The sequence below is a fragment of the Peromyscus leucopus genome, chromosome 13 (genome assembly GCF_004664715.2).
Source record: "Peromyscus leucopus breed LL Stock chromosome 13, UCI_PerLeu_2.1, whole genome shotgun sequence".
In the NCBI taxonomy this organism is placed as follows: Eukaryota; Metazoa; Chordata; class Mammalia; order Rodentia; family Cricetidae; genus Peromyscus; species Peromyscus leucopus.
The window spans coordinates 1,191,523-1,213,836 of record NC_051074.1 but is presented as its reverse complement, the minus strand read 5'-3'; the positions used below and the strand labels follow the sequence as shown (position 1 = coordinate 1,213,836).

The 22,314-nt window shown below is 43.2% G+C and overlaps 1 long non-coding RNA gene across 1 annotated transcript in view; it reads right to left on the bottom strand.

Moving 5' to 3' along the window:
- LOC119088882 overlaps positions 1 to 22,090 on the bottom strand; it is a 61,333-nt gene extending 39,243 nt beyond the window's left edge. The window contains exon 1 of the long non-coding RNA XR_005092609.1: positions 21,915 to 22,090. This is a non-coding gene — a long non-coding RNA (uncharacterized LOC119088882). The remainder of the gene's footprint in view (positions 1 to 21,914) is intronic.
- Positions 22,091 to 22,314: the final 224 nt, after the last annotated feature.

Below are 22,314 nucleotides of genomic sequence, written 5' to 3'. Positions count from 1 at the left end.
GCTACATAATAAGTTACAAACTAGCTTAGATTATACATAAGAAATAAAGGAGTGTTTTGAAAATATATTTCCTAAGTATAGACTCTCATAACAATTTTTTGAATGTACACCATCTCCTGCCCTTACTGCCCACTGGTAACTACAGATTTGCTGTATTTTTAAGACTCATGTATTAGGTCTCTTCTGAAGAATAATCACAAAGTTGAACAAATATTTCTAGATAAAATTGTCAGCACTTTCATTTCTTAACTACACAACTAAAATACAGTTAGCTAATCAGAACCTCAGGAAAAAAATGGCAAAAAAAGTAAAACAACTGACTGGAGATTTCTGTGGCCAGTGGCGCATGTCTTTAAAAATAAAAGCCAGCAAATAAAGTACACGCTGGTGGCTTAGCTTCCAAAATGCAAGCAGCAACTTTCCTCCAACAATTAGGCTTTAAAATTAGAATTCCAAGAAGGAAATTAAGTGCAAGTATAGTAGTCAGTTAAAGGCAGTTGTGGTGGCCAGAAGCACCTTGGGTAGTTCAAGACAAAAATGATCAGAGGCAGGGGGATGCCAAGCATAACAGAGGTCACGGGGTGGTAACTGTTAGTAGACTGTATGTCATGTGTGCTGCCTCCATCACGAAGTATTTTTCTATTTTATTATTATTCTAACTGTTCACTCTTGAGAATTTTATACATGTATACAATGAAGTGTGATCATATGTACGATCCCATTTTCCCTCTAACTCCCCCATAGCCTCCAACATGTTTCCCTCCTAATTTCACATCTTCTTTCTTTTTTAAAAAAAAAATAATCTACTATGTCTAGTTAGTACTACCCATGTGTGGGGGTGTGGAACCGTCCATGGAGTCATGGGAAACCTATTATTAGAAGCTGTACCCTCAAAGAAGAATGCTTCTCCCTTCCTTGGTAGATATCAGCTGCCAGTAGCTCCCTCACTAGGGGTGGGACCTGGGAGTTCTTCCTCTATAGGATAAAATGCAGGCATGGCCTGGCAGCCGGCTTACTTAGCACACTGTGCTTCTAAATAAGAGGCATGGGATGTCATGCCCCAGAAGTCAGAACACTGAATTCTGAAGTGGCTGGTAGCTGGCCTCAGGATGAGTCTGCACTCTCCATGTCTCCCTTTATTTCTTCTACATAGAGACCCTGGTGGGATGAGCGCTCACTGTCCAATCCGAGGTAATGACACCAATGACAGTCGATAGGTGTCCACTATATAAGTGGTTGCTCTGGTGCAATGAAGCAGACACTGTTCCCTGAAACTGTCTCCAGAGTGGTTTATCTCCATCCCCTTACTGACCTACAGGCATCGCACTCCCCCGTCTATGCTAGGATTCTGGTATGATAACAACAGCTACTATGAGTTCGTAGTGCAATGGCCATGTCATGGCCAGAGGACAGCATGTCACCACTCTTCAGCCCAGCCTCCAGTTCTTACATTCTTCCCACTCCTCTTCAGGTGATGTTCTCTGAGTCTTCGGGAGGGATGGAGGGGCATGGATAAGGATGCCCCATCCTGTGGGTCAATTAGGGCTGAGAACTGCACCCTTACTCTCTACACTTTGACCAGTTATAAGTTTGGGCATTGACCTTTGCAAAGTATTCCCACGTAAGAGATCTCCTTTAATTTCTGCAAGGATTTTTTTTCATCTATACTGAGTTTCACTAACCCAACACTGTCTACATCTCACAGCACTGTAACATGACCACTTTCACCATTCTTATCACTGGGGGGGGGGGTTAGGGTTACAAGGAATTAAGCGATGGAATTCTAGTAAGTGCTGGAGCCTTCAAGTGACCTTGAATCCTGATATCTACCCAGAGACAACTGGCCTCTACTGGTATGCAAAGATTTAAACTTGTCTATGAACCAATATGGAAGCCAGTATCACCTAAGCCAACTCCTTAAAAGTTAGGATGATGCATGCCTATATGGGTAGTAGAGCAGGAAGATTCAGAGTTCAAGGCCAGCTTGCACCACCCAACACCCTATCTCAAAATAAAAAAATAAAAAAACACCTAGGTACTTGTTGTCTCCTTTTCTTCTCACTATAATTAGACAACTAAACTGAGGCCTCCAGATGCTTCTTCCTGTTCAAAACAAAGCTAAACATGGCAGGATCCTTGAAAACACAATGAACATTGTAAATTTTAGATTTCAGTCTAAATAAAAACCCTACATTATCAGAATTTTTAGTATAAAGGTCTGGACTCTTGTAGCCCTGAGAGGATAGACTCCATCATTTATCCTTACTATGTCAATTAAGGGACAACAGTGGGAAGGAGAAAAAAAGATTTATTAAGTATGGCCACTTTAGGAAGAGGAACAAATAAGGAGGTCACTGGATGACCACTTCAATCCCATCTTCCCAGTCCTGGCATGAAGTTTAGAATTAACTAGAGGGCAGGAGAGGGTAGGCATAACTAAGCAGTCCTGGTCACAGTGTGGTCCCACCCATCATTGATTCCTACTACAGGACAAGCTGGTCTGGTCCATAAAGTTGTCAGAACCTTGTGAACTCCCTTCGGAGGAGACAAGTTCTTCCATGGGCTGGAACCTGAGCTTTGGTCTTTCCCTTCCCTGGCCTGAGATTCCTGGGGAAGGTTTAATTTGGGGAGGGGAAGGGTCCACTCTTCAGTAATCCAATAGCTAGAAAGCAGAGTGTGGTTTCCCTCTCTAAACTACCTCCACTCCTGCCAGGACAATACAACCAGAGCATCGACCTTCCCACCCAAACATCTGGATGAAGTCAGTGTGAGCATCACAGACCCTTCCTGTAGGGCCCAGCTGTGGAACTGGTGTCTGGTGAGCATCCCATGACTCTATCAATCAAGTTGGATGCAATGGAGTATATTTTATTAATTTGCAGATGGAATTATTCTGGATAGAAGATGGAGGGATAGTGTCATACTGATCTAAATATGGAAACCCCAACTTCTCACATTTGTCACTTATTTTAGCAACTTGAAAAAGCCCTTCAGGCGAAAGTCAGATCGGCTGCTGCTTCTGATTTTAGATAGCACAATTTCTCTGCCCTCCCCCTTAGTGCCCAAACTCTAGCACGGGAGAAATCCTAACAGAGGGACAAGCGCTGGCTGGAAAGTGACCCGAGTCCACGACAAACTCTCAGTGTCCCTGGCTGCACCCCAGCCACTGCCTCCTCAGAAGCCTGTTTGCTGTCACCTGTGCCTTCGTGACTGACATCTCCTCATCCCTTTGATGTGTTGTTTTCTACTGAATACAATGCTTTTGCCCAATGATGCTTTATTTACCTGTTTTTCATAATTACATTCGACTCCATGCTACTCACTACTTCTCTACACTTTACTTTCCAGTGCTTACAGATATACAAAATGAAAGTGGGACCGGAGAAGTACAGAAGGAAAGATAAAACCAAAACAAAGTGAAGGAAGCCTGTGGGGAGAGACTGGTGAGAATGCTCAGTGGGTAGGGTACTTGCTGTGAAAAGATGAAGGCCTGAGTTTGCTCCCCAGTGCTCACATAAACAGCTGGGTGGTGCCTGTAATCCCAACACTGGGCAAGTGGAAACAGAAGGATTCCTAGGGCTGGCTAGTCAGCTGTCTTCCCAATCAGCAAGCTCCAAGCTCAGTGAGACTGTCTCAAAAAATAAGTGGAAAGTGATCAAGGAAGACATCAACATTGACTTCTAGTCTACACACACACACACACACACACACACACACACACACACACACATATACACACAAAAGCTTATAAAGAAATAAAAATGATTAAGAGGAAAGAAATAAAAAACAGTCTACAGAAGTCAGGAAAATACTGCAGTGTACTGTAGGGATTGATTATGGAGAAAAAAACAAACTTCTTTGTATTTTTTTTGTAGATACACAACTGAATACACATATACAATTTATTTATGAAGTATATAAATGATGTTGTATAAGCAGCTATAGGGATTTATTCTCTTTGCTCCAGTTTTCCCATTTCCTGCCAAAACATCACAACTGTTGCCACAAAAATGTTTAAATGGTCATTCTCATGTTCTATATAAATAATGACCTTCAAATTCTTCACAATTCTGGAATATTCCACATTTGCCAAGGCCTCTTCTGGCCCATGGAAGGCTGTCAAACTACAATCCTCTGAGCCTTTCTCTGCATTCAAGCCCTAAATGACATCCTACTGCACATATCACATAACCACCTCAGCCTGAGGCTTGAGACCCAGCTCAGATTCCCTGCCCAGAGGCTGTGTGGAAAGCAACAGCAGCCAGGAGCAGAAAGGATTGCACTCATGGCAACAGCTCAAGAGGACCTGGGGTAAGCTTGCTGACTCTATCTATCACTGAGCAGCTGCTGAGTTCCAGGAGGAGCCAACTCCTTTCCCTCTGGAGTCAGCTTATCCATCCCTTATTGACTCAGAACCATTAAACTAGAAACTATCCCCTGTAGTGACTTGGAGGGGACTAAGGCCAGAAACACTGATCTTGGTAGCCACAAAGTGCCCATTATGTAAAAGGACGTTAGCATGGAATGATCCCAAGACCAATAAGAAACAGACAAGCAGGCTCAGGCCAGACTCTCAGCATTGTTCTTGGACAGAAATCCATACGATGGCCTTGACTGTCTGACAGAGGTTGGAGATGCTGCATCCTGACTCTTCCCCAGGGAGGTGGTGGTGACCAGTTCAACATCAAGGCAATATTAATATTAATTTATCATCTTCTCTATCTCTGTCCTATTGCTTATTCCCTAAAAACAACCAATCTTTGATTTTTAGGCCAAGCATAATCTGGAGCTAGACCGAGCAGGAATCCCAGCTCTAACCCAGCCTAGACCAGTATTGCACATAGCCCAGGGAGGCTGAACCATCTGCCATGCGCCAAAGACAAAGTATCTGGAATCCCAAGAGTTGCTAAACCCACAAAACTCAACAAAGGGCCATCTTCCACTTTTTGTCATCCTGTCTATCATCCAGTCCAGCCTCACACACAAAGATGGTAAGCTCAGATTTAGTTTGGATACAGAATTTCAAAATGTGTTTCCAAAGGCATAAATCATGTTATTAATCAACATCATTCATTATTAGGGAGAGATGAGTGCTGAGCATGGTGGTACATGCCTTTCATCGCTTTATTCAGGAGGCAGAGTCAGGTGGACCTCTATGAGTTAGAGGCCAGCCTGATCTACATAGTAAGTTCCAAACCAGCCAGGATGACATAGTGAAACCCTGTCTCAAAAGGAAGGAAGAGAGGAAGGGAGGGAGGGAGGGAGGGAGGGAGGGAGGGAGGGAGGGAAGAAGATGTGGTGGTGTGAATGAGAATGGGTCTCCATAGGCTCATATATTTACATGCTTAGTCCCCAGCTGGCTGGTGAATTATTTGGAAGGATTGGGAGATGTGGCCTTGTTGGAGGAGGTGTGTCACTGGGGAGTGGGCTTGGAGGTTTCAAAAGTCCAGGATAGGTTCAGTGTTTCCATCCACCTCTGCATGGATGGATCAGGAAAGCTCTCAGCCACGGATCCAGAACTATGCATGTTGCCATGCTCCCACCATGATGATAATGACTAGCTCTCTAAAACTGTAAGCAAGCCATCAGTTAAATGCTTTGTTTTTATAAGAATTGCCTTGGTCATGGTGTCTTGTCTCAACAATAGAACACTAAGGTAAAAGGAAGAAAGGAAGGAAGAAAGGAAGGAGTGAGAGAGAGAGAGAGAGGAAGGAAGGAAGGAAGGAAGGAAGGAAGGAAGGAAGGAAGGAAGGAAGGAAGGAAGGAAGGAAACCCACAGTGAGATGCCACCTCACACACCACACAATCAATGTGAAGAATCAAATCTGGTGAGGATGTGGAGAAAATGAACACTCATACTCTTTGGGTAGCATTGTCAAGCAGTTTTGTTACTGTATATGGCCACTCTTTAAAAGTGCAAACACATAATTACCTATGAGGTAGAATCATTCCTCTCCTCAGGAGAACGGGAAACAGACAGACATTCAACTTTCATAGCAACACTATTCACCAGAAGCAAAGGGGGCGGGGAGGGGGGGGAGGAACATAAAACCCATCTGTGATAAACGGATAAACCAACCATGGTGAGCATCCCTATCTGAACTCCAAAGAGCTCCAAAGTCCAAACCTTGTGGAGTACAGACATGGTGATGCAGGTGGAAAACCCTATGCCTGGCTTCATGGAGACCTACACCTGGCTTCACGGAGACCTACACCTGGCTTCATGGAGAGGTGGCAGTCAAAACATTCAGTGCTATTTAAAATATTAAATGAAATCTCCTTTAAGATATGTGGACAAGGTGTATGTGAAACATGAAGGAATCTCCTAATTAGACTTGGGTCTCCTCTCCCAAAATTCTAAAGATCCAAACCACTTTTAGTGCTGGCATTTTGGATAAGGGACAAAGAACTTGTGGCCCCCTGCAAGGGAACATTAGTCATATATATTCATATCTATTCAGCCATTAAAGGAATGAAGTACTACACCACTCTGAAACAGGCATGAACTAGGAAATACTGAGTAAATAAGTCACACACAAAGGGTCAATATGACTCCATTTAGAACCTCCAGAATAACAAAGCCATGGGGACAGAGGCAGAGGTTGCTAGAAGTGGGGAATGGAGGAACAGGAATGGGGAGTTCTTGAGTGGCATGCGGCTTTATCTTGGGGTGGTAAAAGTCTTTGAAACTAGACAGAGGCAGTGGTAGTCGTAGCAGGAATCTTAAAAGTTCTTATTAATAAAATCAAACCTGAGGCCAGTTATTGGGGTGAATACTGGAAGGTCAGAGAGACAGAATAAGCCACACCTTGCCAATTCCTCAGCTGGTCCTGTTTCCTCAGACTGGAGGCCTCTGAGTCCTCATCCCAATAGCTCTCAGCTGAACTGCTGCTTAAAAGCCTGAATGCTTAACCAGCCACATGCTTAACCAGCCAAATCTTAACCAGCCAAATGCCGCTAGTTTCTGGTCCTCACGCCTTATATATCTTCCTGTTTTCTACCACCACTCCCTGGGATTAAAGGCTGGCTTTCTGGGATTAAAGGCGTGTCACCATGCTTGACTATTTCCAATGTGGCCTTGAACTCACAGAGAGCCAGAGGGATTTCTATCTCTGGAATGCTAGGATTAAAGGTGTGAATGCTACCATTTTCTAGCCTTTGTATCTAGTGGCTGTCTGTTCTCTGACCCCATATAAATTTATTAGAATACACAATACCACCACATCTCCTCTCTTTTTGTCTAAAATTAAAGAAAGCTTATAACTAATACAAGAAAAACTATCTTCAATAAGTATATGCAATATACAGTCAAGATTACATTAACAATGTCTAGTCCATTAACATTTGACAGATCCAGACAAAAACTCCATTATATATATTAACAATGTCCAGTCCAGTAACATCTGATAAACTCAGACCAAAAAATTTTCATTACTTATCTTATTTAAAACAAGTAGTTCCTTTTTAAAAGTAGATTCCATAATTTCCCTTTTTATCTTATCATATCCATATTCTCTCTTTTTTCTTTTCATAATAGATTCATCAGTCTACCTCTTGTCATTTTTATATCTTCCCCTTTTTCTTCAGTGTAGATTCAATGATCTACCTATTTATCCTATTATTTCTTTATCTTTTTCCTCAGAGTAGATTCGATGATCTATCTCATATCTATATTCTCTTTTTCTTTTTGCTTTCCTGGGGTGAAGATATCTTTAGGGAATCTTGAAAAGAAAATTTTTGGGTTAATTGTCAAGTCCTGTATCATTTGTCCATTCTCTGCATAAAAGGAAAGTTCAGGGCTTGTTTCAAGTCCTTGTTCGAGTAGTCTGTCAGGCTGTATCATTTCAGCTAGTCCTCTCGAAATTGTCCTGACTAGTTTGTAGTCCAAAGTCCATTTTTCCATGGTGTTAATTGGCTTAATGGCTTTATCATAGTCCATGTGGAATCATCGTTGTAGGATCCTGTCATCTTTTTGAAGTCACTGTTAGGCATGGTCATGGTTTCCTGCAGACTTTTTTTTTTTTTTTTTTTTTTTTTTTTTTTTTTTTTTTGCCTCCTCTGTGGTTTGGAGCAATCACAGTCTGATAAATGTCTGTCTCTCAGAACCATGAACATTCTTCCCTAGAACAGAAAATCTTCACAACAATTTCTCCCCACCATTTGTCTTGCCAAACTTTTCCAAACTGACCTTTGCCGATGCTTTCTTGTAACACAATGGTCTTGGCAATTCTTCTCTGAACCAGCAGCGGTAAACCCTTCGTCCCAGGTAGCAGCATCACCGAAGTCACCAACATGATGAGAAGGAGCTGGCAACGTGGAGCAGTAGCCACTGCTTCCATGGTCCCACCACTGTTTGTGGTTCAGTCCGGGCCAAAGCTTCTCCCAAGCCTCCTAGGCCAGTCTCAAACTTGGGATCCTACTGCCTCTGTCTCCTTCAGCAAATCCTACCAGCGTGCGCCACCACAACTGGCTGAGTGTAGCTTGGGTCTGAGCTGGGGCTCACAAGGCCACAGGCAAACAGCTTGTTCATGAATTCGTAACACGAACGTTGGGCGCCAGATGTTGCAGGAATCTTAAAAGTTCTTATTAATAAAATCAAACTGAGGCCAGTTATTGGGGTGAATACTGGAAGGTCAGAGAGACAGAATAAGCCACACCTTGCCAATTCCTCAGCTGGTCCTGTTTCCTCAGACTGGAGGCCTCTGAGTCCTCATCCCAATAGCTCTCAGCTGAACTGCTGCTTAAAAGCCTGAATGCTTAACCAGCCACATGCTTAACCAGCCAAATCTTAACCAGCCAAATGCCGCTAGTTTCTGGTCCTCACGCCTTATATATCTTCCTGTTTTCTACCACCACTCCCTGGGATTAAAGGCTGGCTTTCTGGGATTAAAGGCGTGTCACCATGCTTGACTATTTCCAATGTGGCCTTGAACTCACAGAGAGCCAGAGGGATTTCTATCTCTGGAATGCTAGGATTAAAGGTGTGAATGCTACCATTTTCTAGCCTTTGTATCTAGTGGCTGTCTGTTCTCTGACCCCATATAAATTTATTAGAATACACAATACCACCACAGTAGTCCATTAATATGTTATGGCCATGCTTTGTTTTGCTCTTCCCTATGGCTGATTTCATTGTAGCACACCCTGTGCCCTACAATAAATGCTCTTCTTTCCCCCTGGGCTTCCGTGCCTCATTGTCTCTCTCCTCAGAGACAAACTTATTAAAACAGCAAGCCACACAGGTTGCCAGTGCCCCCTCCCCTCCCCATCCACCTCTATGATCTGCTTCCTGCCTACCCTATCTCTGTCTTCCCTGAAGCCTGACCCAGAGGGAGTTCTCAGGTATGTCCTAGGAGGAGAGCACCAGACTCCAGGTGAGGCTTACTCTTTACTTACTTCCCCCTGAATGGAGCCTGCAATGTCTATTCAGCAGGCATGAACTGCTGGTTTTAAACACCTTTGAAGCGTTCCATCATTTTAATTGGCTAGCTTTCATTTTCTCTCTTTAACAGAGCTTCAGGGAACATTTAGCCCAGGAGACAAGAGAGCCCAGAAGTCCAAGCTGCTGCCCTAGCATAGGCATAAAGCAGGGAAGACCCAAGAAGAAAACAAAGATGGAGAAAGTATCTAAGGAGCTTTTTAGAACCTGACCTGGAGCTGCTCCTAAGGAGCAAATCAAAGAAAAAAATACATGCATTCAAGGATCAGACAATGGAGAAGGAAGAAGAGGAGGGAGATGAGGAGAATAAGGAGGAACAGGAGGAGGAAAAGGAGAAGAAAGAGGAAGAAGAGGAGAAAGGAAAAGAAAATACTCAGAAAAAAAAGATCTGGACACATTCACAAAAATGTAGCATCAGAAATCTCTCGAGCTGAGGCATTCCTAAGGCCCTTTCAAGGAATCCAGAAGGTGAAAACTACAGTATAGAAATATTAAGATGAGTCATTTTCATATTGGCCTTGGTACTAAAGATACAAAATAATGGTGAGAAAAATCACCCATTGTTTGTGGCAACTGTTTGTCACAGTTGTCTTGGGAGCTTCACCATCATCCAGGATGGCAGGGAAAATGTCAGGTCTACTAGAATGTTCTCCTTGAGGGAGTAAAGGTTACAAATCTCTCAGCCCTCCAGCACACATCTTAACATTCTGCTAGAACCACAAGTAAAGGAGGAACACACCTTATACCTTGGCAGGCCGAAGGTCACCTCAAGCAAACACTCCCAACTCCCCTTTTCCTTAAAATAATGACAAAAAGACCAACTGTATTTACCCAAACCTGCCTATGTGCAGACATTTTGTCTCAAATGAGCAAAGCCAGTCTGTCACTTTGAGGACAATAACCAAGAGTTTTTGTTGTCAGAGATAAAAACCCAAGCTTTCAAGGACAAATTAGAGAGTTATGAAAAGTTGTTATCTTCCACTAATACCCTGGCAGATTCCTAATACTGAAAGGCTTTTCTGATGAGACTGATTGGCGATATCAACCACAGTTGTGACTTTCTTGATATGGTATCACTGAGTGTATCAACATTTGGAAGCTCAGTTAGTTATAACTCAGTGATGTGATATTTTCCATATGATTGATGGGAGATACCACAGGCCCCATTCATAAGCAAAATAGTTGTACACAGACCAGCAGATTGTCATGTAACAAAAGTGTATTGATAGAGTTTCAGATCCCAACCACATTCAATTAACCTTTAAGAATTCGCCACTTGTCAAATTCTGTAGACTTTTCAAGAATATCCACAATTATTGAAAAGGCTATTAAAACTTTTGTCCCTGATCCAACTAAATGCCTGTGGGAGGCTGATTTTCTTCCCAGACCGAAACCAAAACACCACATGGTAACAGATTGCATGGGAATGCAATCTGTAAATCTGTAAAACTCCAGCTGCTTTCTTTGAAGAATTTTGTAAGAGAAAAAAAAGCCACTCTCTAACTATGTTTTTATCATTGTTTTGAGAAACATAGCTATTTTTCATTTAGTAAGTGTTGTTTATGTGAACTCGTGATGAGTTTATTAATGTAATGGATTGATAACTTTTTTCTTCAGTCTATTTCTACAGTAGGTACCAGTAGACAGAACTAGCCTCCAAAAGCTGCTTCATTAAGAATGTAATGGAGGCCTAAGACCAAGATAAATAAATAAATAAAAGCCTGAAAACTGCTGAGTTAGGTGACACCAGACAGTTTTGTAAAGCAAACTACTGACTTGGCATCCAGAGGACATTTGCAGGAGACTCTGTAACTCAGCAGGCAGAAACGGGTCAAGTGCAAAAAAAGGGCCATGGAAGGTCTGCAAGGGCACAGGATGTGCTTATCAAGGCCAGTAGATCCTCCCCCCCCCCTCAGTCATGCAGTCATAAATGGAATCATTGTGTTTTGTTTGGCTTTGCAGTGGTCTGGTTTTTGTCGTGTTTAGTTCTGTTTTCTTTCAGACAAGATCTTGCTAGTTAGCTCAAGCTGACCACCAACTGGCCATCTGCCTGTCTCTTCCACCCAAGTATAAGAATTATGGGCATACCACATGCCCCACTTCCACTGTGGCATTTTGGTCACATAGGCTGCATATACCATTGTGATCCATAAGACTGTGTCACCTACTGATATTAAAGCCATCTTCCAAGTTGATAAGATGGCTCGGTGGATAAAGGCATTTGCCATCAAGCTTGAGTTTAAAACTTTCTGAGACCTATATGGTGAAAGGAGAGAACCAACTCCCACAAGTTGTCCTCTGACCTCTATAAGTATGCCATAGCATAGTCTCTCTCTCTCTCTCTCTCTCTCTCTCTCTCTCTCTCTCTCTCTCTCTGTATGTGTGTGTGTCTGTCTGTCTGTCTCTGTCTCTCTTTCTCTCACACACATACAAACATACAAACACCAGTATACACCTGTGATCTAGTACTCAGAAGGCATAGGCAGGATGATTGTTCTAAAGTTCAAGGCCAGCCTGGTCTACACAGTAAGTTCACAATGGCCAGGGCTACACAGCAAGACCCTACCTTAGGAAAAAAGCAATCAATCAATAAATAAAGCTGGCTTTGTTAACATAAGCCACTGTGTGATATTCCAACCATCTAATAATACATTCCTCAGATCATATCCCCACCGTTACATAGTGTGTGACCGTCAGTGCAATGAAGATAGCCTGCAACAGTGCCTGCCATATGGACACATTAGAAGCCAATGCTGAAGCCTGCTGCTGGCCCTGTCCCATTTCAAATTAGCTCAGCTGTTCTATCTCCTAACAGCTGTGTCTACAGACAAAGTAAATGGTCACTAGGGAGCCACCAACACTACACAGCTTGGGAAGAGGTTTAGACTGTAAGGTAAGGTCACAGAAGGAGTGGGGTGATCTCCTAACAGACTAAGCATCAGATCACTGATCAAGCTGAGGGACTGGATGTTGGGGGGGGGGGTAAATAAACCCTCTAAAAGGTTAACCAAATTAATTTCAGCTCTAGGATCAAGCCCTTAGGATAATTCTTGGGTCCCTAAGCAAGGGCACAATGCCTTCCTGTGAATGCCCTCCAGGTACACAGCTGGTTACCCACATTTTCCTAGTAGCACTAGCAGCTCACTGACATATAAAATGAAAATTCAGCATTTCAGAGAGGCGGAAACAGGGAAAGCACTCCTGCCAGACTTCCCGGGGAGGCTTTTTTTAAACCTCTCAGTCAAAAAAGTCTAGCCAGACCTTTAGTGTGTGTTTCTTGCTCTTGTGTTGAATTATGGGCTGGGGAGATGGTAGAACACTCACTATGCAACCATGAGACCCAAGTTCTAATCTGAATGCAGTGGTACCGCCCATAATCTCAGCACAGAGAAGCAGAAATGGGAAGTTCTTGGGGCTTGCCAGCATGTCAATGGTCAGCCTAGCCACTGGGGAGCTCTAGGTTCAGTAAAAAGCTCTGTTCTAAAAAATAATAAGGTAGAGAATAACTGATGTCAACCTCTGTCCTCCACGTGCTCACATGTGCATCCAAGCTCGTATACGCGCATGCATGCACACACACACACACACACACACACACACACACACACACACACACACCAAAAAAAAAAAAAGCAGGACAATGGACACACACAAAAGTAGGAATTAAATTAGTGAACTCTAGTTATTCCCTGACACAATTCTGAAAAAGGCATTTCTTCTCTTTGTGAAGCCTGTGTCATAATACATAAAGCATTATTTTCTCAAACTTTGTTCTAGACAAGGTCCAGAGAGTTGAGCCCCGGTATAATATATGCCAAAGAAAATCATAGAAGAGAACAGTTGAGTCTCCTTGGCCCCTCCAAGAAGCTGTGACAGCATGCCTTCAATGTCCTGCTCTTTCCCTCTGTACATCACCTCAGGCCCAACTCCAGACCGCCAGGGTCAGATCATACAGTTTGACAAGGTCCTCCTAACAGGATTCATGTGCATGTGAATGCTTGAGAAATGTCATGTCTAAACGTGTAAGGTAATGCCAAGTGACCCAACATGTATTTCCATCTTAGGCCTGGATTTCCTCATAAGCAGTGAGGACATTGAAAACGTAATAGAGCCTGCTGTCAGCTGAGTGTCTTGAAAGAAGATGTGGGAGGCTGGGCAGGAGGGAGTGAAGGAAGAACTCATCATCATCCTCAGCTACACAATGAGTTCAAGGCCAGCCTGGGCTACAAATCACCCGTCTCAAAAACAAAACAAAATAAAATAAACTATAAATAAATTTTAGAGGGGGCGACATGTGGCATGAGGAACAGACAGGTTGTACGGCCCAACAGGGGGGACTCTGGGCCACAAGTCCAGGAATTTCTCTTCACACTCTTCCTCCATGAATTAGCTCTTATGCCTTGAGCAAAGGACTTCAATCTGTCTTGTATATTGGCTTTCTTGCTGTTTAAAATAAAATAAGTGGCAAGGCCTCTAAAAAACACCTCCACTATAAATTCTCTGACCCTCAAAATGCCAACCAATAATATAATCTTCACCCTAATACGTTTGGAATGACGCCAGCCCTCCACAATGTCTCTGCAATTCTTAGCCCCAGGAGACAGTCAACCTTACACGAAACACTGATGCCCATTAGAAAGCACACTGAGGTGTTTGTCCTTTTAGATGTCATTTAGAATCATCTCTCAAAGTAATTTAGAATCAGTGATTCAAGCATGTTGCCATATTTTGACGCAGGCAGTGATACTGTCATCCTTCTGTCCTAGGACATGAAAGGCAGAGGTGACTTTTTAGTTACACCAGTACCAAGAGTGATAATCCAAACACAAGTTGATGGACTCCTAGCCAAGCTTAGCCATGCCCATTAAAAAGAGAAAGCGACAGCTGGACCACACTCACTTTGATGATCCCTGTGGTTAATGTGTTTCCTAATATTTATATTTTATTATTCACAAAAATATTTCTTCTCTGAGCTCCACGGGGTACTCACTGCAAGTGAAACCTCAGATCTCACCTCCTTTCATCTGCTAATAATGAACTACCAGCACCTTGGCCAACTTTTATTACTGCTGAGTCCTGTGAGGGTGTGTGGTTAGGCAAGGTGTCTTAAGCTATTTAAATATATTGATACCCTCTCCTTAGAATTTGTTTTAAATTTTAGGGGATCTGACACTAGTTTGGGCAGTTTTGCATGTGTAATTTTTACCTTGGCCTCACTTCTGAAGCATATACCCTCTAGTTCAAAAGGTATTTTTAGTGTGTGTGTGTGTGTGTGTGTGTGTGTGTGTGTGTGTGTGTGCCAGAGACAGACTCTGAACCTGGAACTCATCAATTCAATGAGACTGACTGGTCAGCAGGCTGAAGAATCCTCATGTCTCTCCCTCACCAACACTGAATTAGGTACATACTAACACAACCAGCTTCTTTTGTGGATACTGGGGATTTGAACTCAAGACCTCAAGACTTACACAGCAATTTCTTTACTCTCTGAAATATCTCCCTGGTCCAGGCTCAAAGTTTTTAATGATTCTTGTTATTAAGTTGTTTACTCTATGTAGGAAAAACAAACAAACAAACAAAAAACAAAGACTTGGCCTTCTTTACAAGAACACTATCTTACAATAAGAGTAAGTCTCTCCTCTTTTTTTTTTCAACGCATCACCTATTAACTGGTTCATCAGGCATGTGTCTCCCATTATCCATTATTTTACTTAGCAACCTCTTTGTTGTGTCCTGATGCCTACTTGAAGGAGAGATTTCTCCAGAGTTCTGGCAGAGCCTGGGGGACCTGACCCCATTGCACACTAAACAAAGTGTGAAGGTCCTTCTGCATTCCAGTGATCAGCAGCCAGCTAGCCTTCTGATGCTAAACTCAAGCAACAGCCACTACTCCTTTGATTCTCTGTGAGTTCCTCATCTACCCTTCCACCCCATTGCTTTCTTGCAATCCTGCCAGGTCAGAGTGGCCTTTTTCTCAAGGTCCCATGAGGGTCTCTGCCTTGCACTAATAATGCAGAAGTTAGCTCTTAGTTCATTGATGGTGAGTAACTATGACAACTGCCTTTCCTGCACATGCCACTACCACCTAACAAGAGGCTCACCTATGGTGATGGCTGCAAACCAATAGGACAGCATCAGAGAGGTCACAGTAACCATTCTGACCTGTTTCTTTCTGAAATGGTGGGGAAAGGGCTGTGATGTTTGAATTGTCACTGGTGCCTACAACTTTCCAGCTCCTGCTAACTGTGAGTCTTCAAGCAGAGAGTATTTTCTTCTGACTCTGTATTTTCAAAACTCACCATTTGTTTGTAGCATCCCTATTTCTGTCAAATGTAAAACTGAGTTTACAATCTACCTCAAAGCTTGAAGAACTGGTCCCTATCACATCTCCAATCTTAAATTTCTCTTCCTTGTTCAGCTCAGGATCCTACAGTAGCTCCCACATGCAAAAGGCTATGCTACTTGTTGTATTAGATGCAGAATGTTTCAGAGTCGAGTGCTAACATGAGGGAGCCCACCATCACGGACTGTGGGGATGTCCCCACCCCATACTCTCAAGCCTATCACAGACATTTCTCTGGGCAAAGTTTTGTGAACACGTGCATCTACTCTTCCAGCATGCTGCTCCAAGGTCTTCTGACTCCTTTTAAACATCCAAGCCATGTCTTTGCAGACCCAATCTGTGTCCCCAGAACCTAGAGAAGCCTAGCAACTAAAACAGGCATTCAAGAACCCAGGCATGAGGTAGGTGCAAATCATGACAGACATGTAAAAACACAAACACAAATCAAAAGCCCTGTTCCCCCAAAAGACAAGAAAAATACAACCAGACTCGAAAAAAACTGCTCAGTGACACTTCTGGAAACAAAAATGTTTGGAGCTGAACTTTAACTCTAGTTGGGAAATTGAGAGAACAGGATCCAAAGGGCAGGCAGGTAGGTTAATTTTCAGACAGAAATCAATATAAGCAAGAACAAAACCACAGAGATCTGCAGGAGCCAGAGGGGTGCTGGGGAAGGAAGGCAGAAGCTAGAAACACTACCTGTGAGTTCCTGTCATTTTTCTGCAAATGAACTCTGACATAAACAAACCCAGGACCTGGGATTTCCTGGAAACTCTAACAAAAGAGCACCAGCTTCCATGGAAGGAAAGGGATAGGTCATAAGGCCAGCAGGGTCCTAAAAGGGCAGTGTCACCGACCTAGCCTATGTGGGACAGAAAATAGGGATATCAGGTCAATGATTCAGGATGATAAATCAAGGCCACGTAGAGGAACTCAGTCTGGCCATGTGTCAGACAGGATTCCAGAGAGCACAAACCTGTGGCTACTTCAAGAGTGGAGAGGGAGGTGCCTCAAGGTCAGGACTCCAGTTCTACAGCTGGAGACCAGACTAAGACATGGTCTTGAGGACACAAGAGCAATGCCAGCTGAGTTCCCTCTCAAAGCAAAGTCTCAGTGTGTGGCTGTAGTATCTCAGCCTCAAAGCCGAAGCACAGTGGGTTCATTCCTAAAGCAAGAGCTAGGGAAACTTCTAGGTGATTCCCTGAAAGCAGAGCCTTGACCCCTTTACCTTTTGATGGACACAAAGTCAACAAGTGGGAAATGACAGGACAGTCATTGTTCTATCCAGTCACTTCTATCTTGAGTTGATTTTTAACTTCGTGTTGGAATTAACGGGACAATCCTTGAATGAAAACAGGGTGCACACTCACAATGGAAAATCAGCATGAAAGGGGCGATGGTGAACACACTCCTGGACTGTTCATGGGACTGTTGCCTGCAGTCTACCTTCCCTTCCATCACCTAACTACAGCATCAGAATCTGAGTGACAGGCTGAAAGGCAACCTTCTGTCAATGGCTTCAGGCTGTTCTTAGGCAATGGAATGTTTTAAAACACCCTTAGACTTGTGTACAAGGCAATTAACTACCTAGAAAGAGGCAACAGAGAATCAATGGTATAGCGAGAATCTTGTGATGGTCAATTTCACACATCAATGTGGCTGGGCCACCATGTCAATATATCTAGTCATCCATTATTATGGATCTTGTTCTGGAAGGGTGTTTGTGAATGAGGTTTACATTGAAATCAGTAGGTCCTGAGTAGGAAGTTGCTCTCATGAGTGAGCCTCATCAGTCAGGAGAAGACATGTCTGGAATGAAAGGTTGACGTCCCCAAGCCAGAGAGAATCCCAACAGCAGATATCTTCCGACTTTCTTTGCCCTGTTTCTGCAGCTACACACAGTCTTAGGACTCAACTGCAATTATTTCTGCAGTCTCCAGTTTTCAGGCTTCTGACACTAGATTTAGGACTTGCCAACACTTCACAGTGGCATAAACTTATTCCTGTGCTGTCCTATTGGCTCCATATCGTTAGAAAGTTCTAACAAAGCTCTTTCAATTCAAAGACAAGATCCATACCATGTAGTTTGGGTCTAAGCAGACTCAAAAGCCCCATGCTGCCTTCCTGAAAGAACACCTATAAGATAATCAAGGGGAGCTGGGGTGAAAGCTCAGTTATAAAAGTGCTGGTCTTACAAGAACGAGGACCTGAGTTCCATCCCAAGAGCCCACATTTAAAAAAGAAAGAAAGAAAAAACCACAGATGTGGTGGCAAGCACTTATAATGCTAGTATTGGCCAGGAGAAATAGGCAGCTCCCTGGGGGTCAGGCCACCTAGCCCAGCATATTTGGTGAGGTCCAGGTTAGAGAAAGACACTGTCTCAAGAAACAAAGCAGACAGCACTGGAGGAATGTTACCCGGGTTGACTTCTGGCACCCATATGTGCAAGCATACACATACATGTGTACACACACACACACACACACAAAGATAATCAAGGGGCCAACATCAAAGGTGACCACTGTTAGCAGGACAGCCTTGACAATAAAGTTCAATATGAGAAATTGGTAGCCAGCAGTAAAATTCCTTCCATAAGACATAAGACTGAGAAATATCTCCTCACCAAAATACATCTGACAGGAAGGAATGAGCTCAATTATTCAGTGAGAGTGGTGTAAAAGTAACAGAATTGTTTGTATCTTGATGGATGATCTAATAAAATATATAACATGATTAAAAACAATAAAACAAAATCACCAAATATAGTTCTATTTTTCTTGTGCTATAAAGTAGATTCTTGCACAGAGAGAAGGCTGGACTGTGTAACTTCTGACTGTAGGGAACAATAAAAAGAAACACAATGACACTGTGGAAACACAAGCTGCAGCTACTTAAGTCACTGTATCTGCCCAGACAGTGGCCACAAAAAGATACAGATCTCAAGGACGCATGAAAAAGATAAGCCACCTTCCTAATCCTCCTGTCCTTGCCATAGCTAGTAGCTGACTAGAGGAGACATTTCCTTCCTGGAGAACAACACACCAGGCGGTATTAGGTTTCCAACAAACATGGTGATCATGGGCTCAGGGCCTGGGGACACAGTTCAGTCTATAAAGCACTTGCAGGACAAGCATTTGGACCCAAGTTCAGTTCCAAGAACCTATATACAATGGTGCATGCTTGTGGTCCCAGCACTATGGAGACAAGATCCTTGGAGCTCATTGCCTAGGCAACCTAGTTTAATGGGTGAACCCCAAGCCCAGCAAAAGACTCTGACTCAAAAGTCAAAATGAGGGTGACTGAGGAAGATGCCTGAGGTTGACCTCTGACCACCACATGCACAAGCAAGCATGCAAGTGTTACACACAGATACACATGAACGTGTACACACACAGATACACAGGAACATGTACACACACAGATACACATGAACATGTACACACACATACACATGAACATGTATGCACACAGAAACACATGAACATGTACACACACAGATACACAGGAACATGTACACACACAGATACACAGGAACATGTACACACACAGATACACATGCAAAATGACTCAGATATGGTGACTGATCACAACATTCTGAAGGTAAATGCAAAGCCAATAGCAGTGAACTCCACAATTGACCTGGTGCTGGGGGATGACAGCAGCTGGGAAGGAGAAAGCTCCTGGAAGCTTTCAGAGAAGCCCACGTCCCCAGTGAAGATGTGCTTGCTCTGAAAAGATCTGCCAAGATGAGTGCGGACTCTGCACCAAGGCTTTTGAGTCTTTTTATCCCATGTTTAGCAAGATTTTCCAAGTTATCTGCCAGGTGCTAAATACCTCTCCAGCCTTCTCAATGAATCTGAATGCAAGCAGAGTCCCCTGGCTAGAGTTTCCTCACATGAGTCCCACATCCTCAGTGCATACCCACATGTCATGGCAACATGATGACTACCTTCTAGTGAAACATTTCCCTAAAGGGCCAGCCATTAGGAAACAGAGCTCAGAACGAAGCCTCCCACTTCATCAGTCACTGACCCATCTATTCCATTCCTGGGCATATACACAAAGGACTCCAGATTCTACTACAGAAATACCTGCTCAGCCATGTTCATTGCTGCACTATTCACAATAGCCAGGAAATGGAATTAGCCTAGATGTCCATCAACAGATGGATGGATAATAAAAAACGTGGTAAATACACACATGACAGAAACATTCAACTGTAAAGAAAAATGAAAATTTCAGAAAATGAATGGAGCTGGGAGATATTATATTAAGTGAGGTAGCTTACACTCAGGAAAACAGAACCTGCCTGTTCCCTTTCACATGTGGATCCCAGCTTCTGACTGGTACAGTTTATGTGGCAGTGAGTGTGGTCAGAGGCCAGGAAACCAGAAAGGGGGCCCATGAGAGGGAGAAAGAGAAAGAAGAGGGACAGGTAACAGAACACATGTGGTATGGAAGTGACAGGAGAATACTGTGGGTGGAAGGATGCAAGCAGGGAGTGGGGAGATGGGAGAGGGGGTTCCAGGAAGCACAGGTCAACCACAAAGGGGGTATGTATGAGAACGGCATAAGGACATCTGTTACTCTGTCAGTTAATTTAAAAAAATAAGATAAAACTTCCAGAGTGGCAGTGCTCCTTTGAGACGGTTCTCTTTTATTGACACTGCTTTTTGTCAGAACTAATCATGCCTCAGAACAATTTGGTGGGGACAGTAAGGATGGGAGCTGTGCACATCTTCCCTGCAGGTTTACATGGAAGCCATGACACTTTGCATCACTTCTCACTCTTCTCTTCTGGGACTACTGCACTGAGTAGGTTCTGCATCGCTTCCTCATCTTCTCTACAGTTGTCAGCCCAGCTCTCAATGTCATGAGGGAACATTCAGTATCTTCTAGATCCCCCCATAAAATGCATTGATAAGAGAAATTTCCCTTCAGAAAGGGAACAGACTGCCCTGAAGGGGCAGACACGGAAGACCCTCTTAGCTTTGTAGGTACTGCTTGTAGGTCATGCCTCACCTCCTATTACCCCACACCCTCTCTCTCCCTTTACTGGAGGGATAACAGCTTTGGATTGGTTTATCCTCACATCTGTCTGCTAAGATTCACCAAAAATTATCATTCCCACTTTCACTTGGGTTCCTTACCACACTGCCTCTTCCAGGGACATCTTAAAAGAGAGTGGCATATTTAAGCAATTGCAATATTATGTCTAAAACAATGAAACTGCACATTTTCCATGTGACAAGTATTATTTGAAAGCCTCTTCCTTTTGTCAGCTAGCCCCATTCCCTTCACGCATTAAAGTTCACACTTCAGTTATGAAATATACTTACATTATCCAAGAAAATTTACCTACTTATCCCTTAAATTTATCTGTCTAAAACAAGTCATAGCCTTGTGGTATTTGGAGAATCCATGTTTGCTTAACTATTACTCTGGTGAAAGTGTGTATGTAAATGGAGAGAAGAAAATAAACAAGACTATGCTGGAGCCAGAAGTAGGAAGCAGTGGAGGAATGGGCCCCCCAATGGCACAGGCACCCAGATTAATGACACTGTCACCCCTGCTGGGATCTTCAGTTGGAGTCCAGAGGCAATCTGCCAAAAAGGTGACTGTCAGGGCCCTTTGCTGCTCTGATCGCTGTTTACTGTCAATACTGGAAAGAAGGCAGAAGAGAAAACTATCTGCAGGCCCTTGCCCCACTCACAAGAGACCTGGTGTCATGTGACCACAGCTACCAAAGAAAATGAGGAATGGGCTCGGGTCCTCCATAGTGTTTATAATGCTGGCTCCTCAAAGATGAAATCTACTGGGTCACCCTGTTCTTCACACCTTCTCTTGCTGTTCCTTCACTTTCATAACTAGACTGAGGAAGGGATTGCCACAGTTTCAAATCCTGAGAAATAAATGACCATGATTTTTGCTTTCTTCCATTTCATTTGACTCTTCTACCAGAAGTAACCTCAGCTTCGTACTAACTCAAGAAGGTCTATCTCTGCATAGAACTTACTCCAGTAACTTTAAAAGTCACATGGAAACTCATGTATCTATATGTTGCCTACACATATTACAAATACATATTTGTTTAGTTATAGTAATATGTAGAAGCTCCCATATGACCCTTACCTCTGATGGCTTCGTGGCACATTTTCCTTTTCCTGAACACTCTAAGTCATTCGAGTGGCTGTCCCCAGGCACACAGGTGCTGGCCTTCACCACCAGAGTTAAACGCAAGGCCACGATGGACTTAGCAACAGAATCATTCACAAAACCTAAAAGGAAAAGGATAACAAGAAATGTAAAGCAAGCTCTTCCAACACACTTTCTGCAAGACTAGAATTTTGCCTAGTCTGAATTTAGTCTGAACGTCAGATAAACACGATAACATGGAGGAATAAAGTAAGCCACACAGCTTCTGTTGATTCAGACTTCAGGTCCTTAAGATGCAACATCCCTCCAAGCATCATGGGAAATTGCCAAGGACAAAGAAGGGGAGCATCAGGCTCGTCCATCATCATTCTGTTCT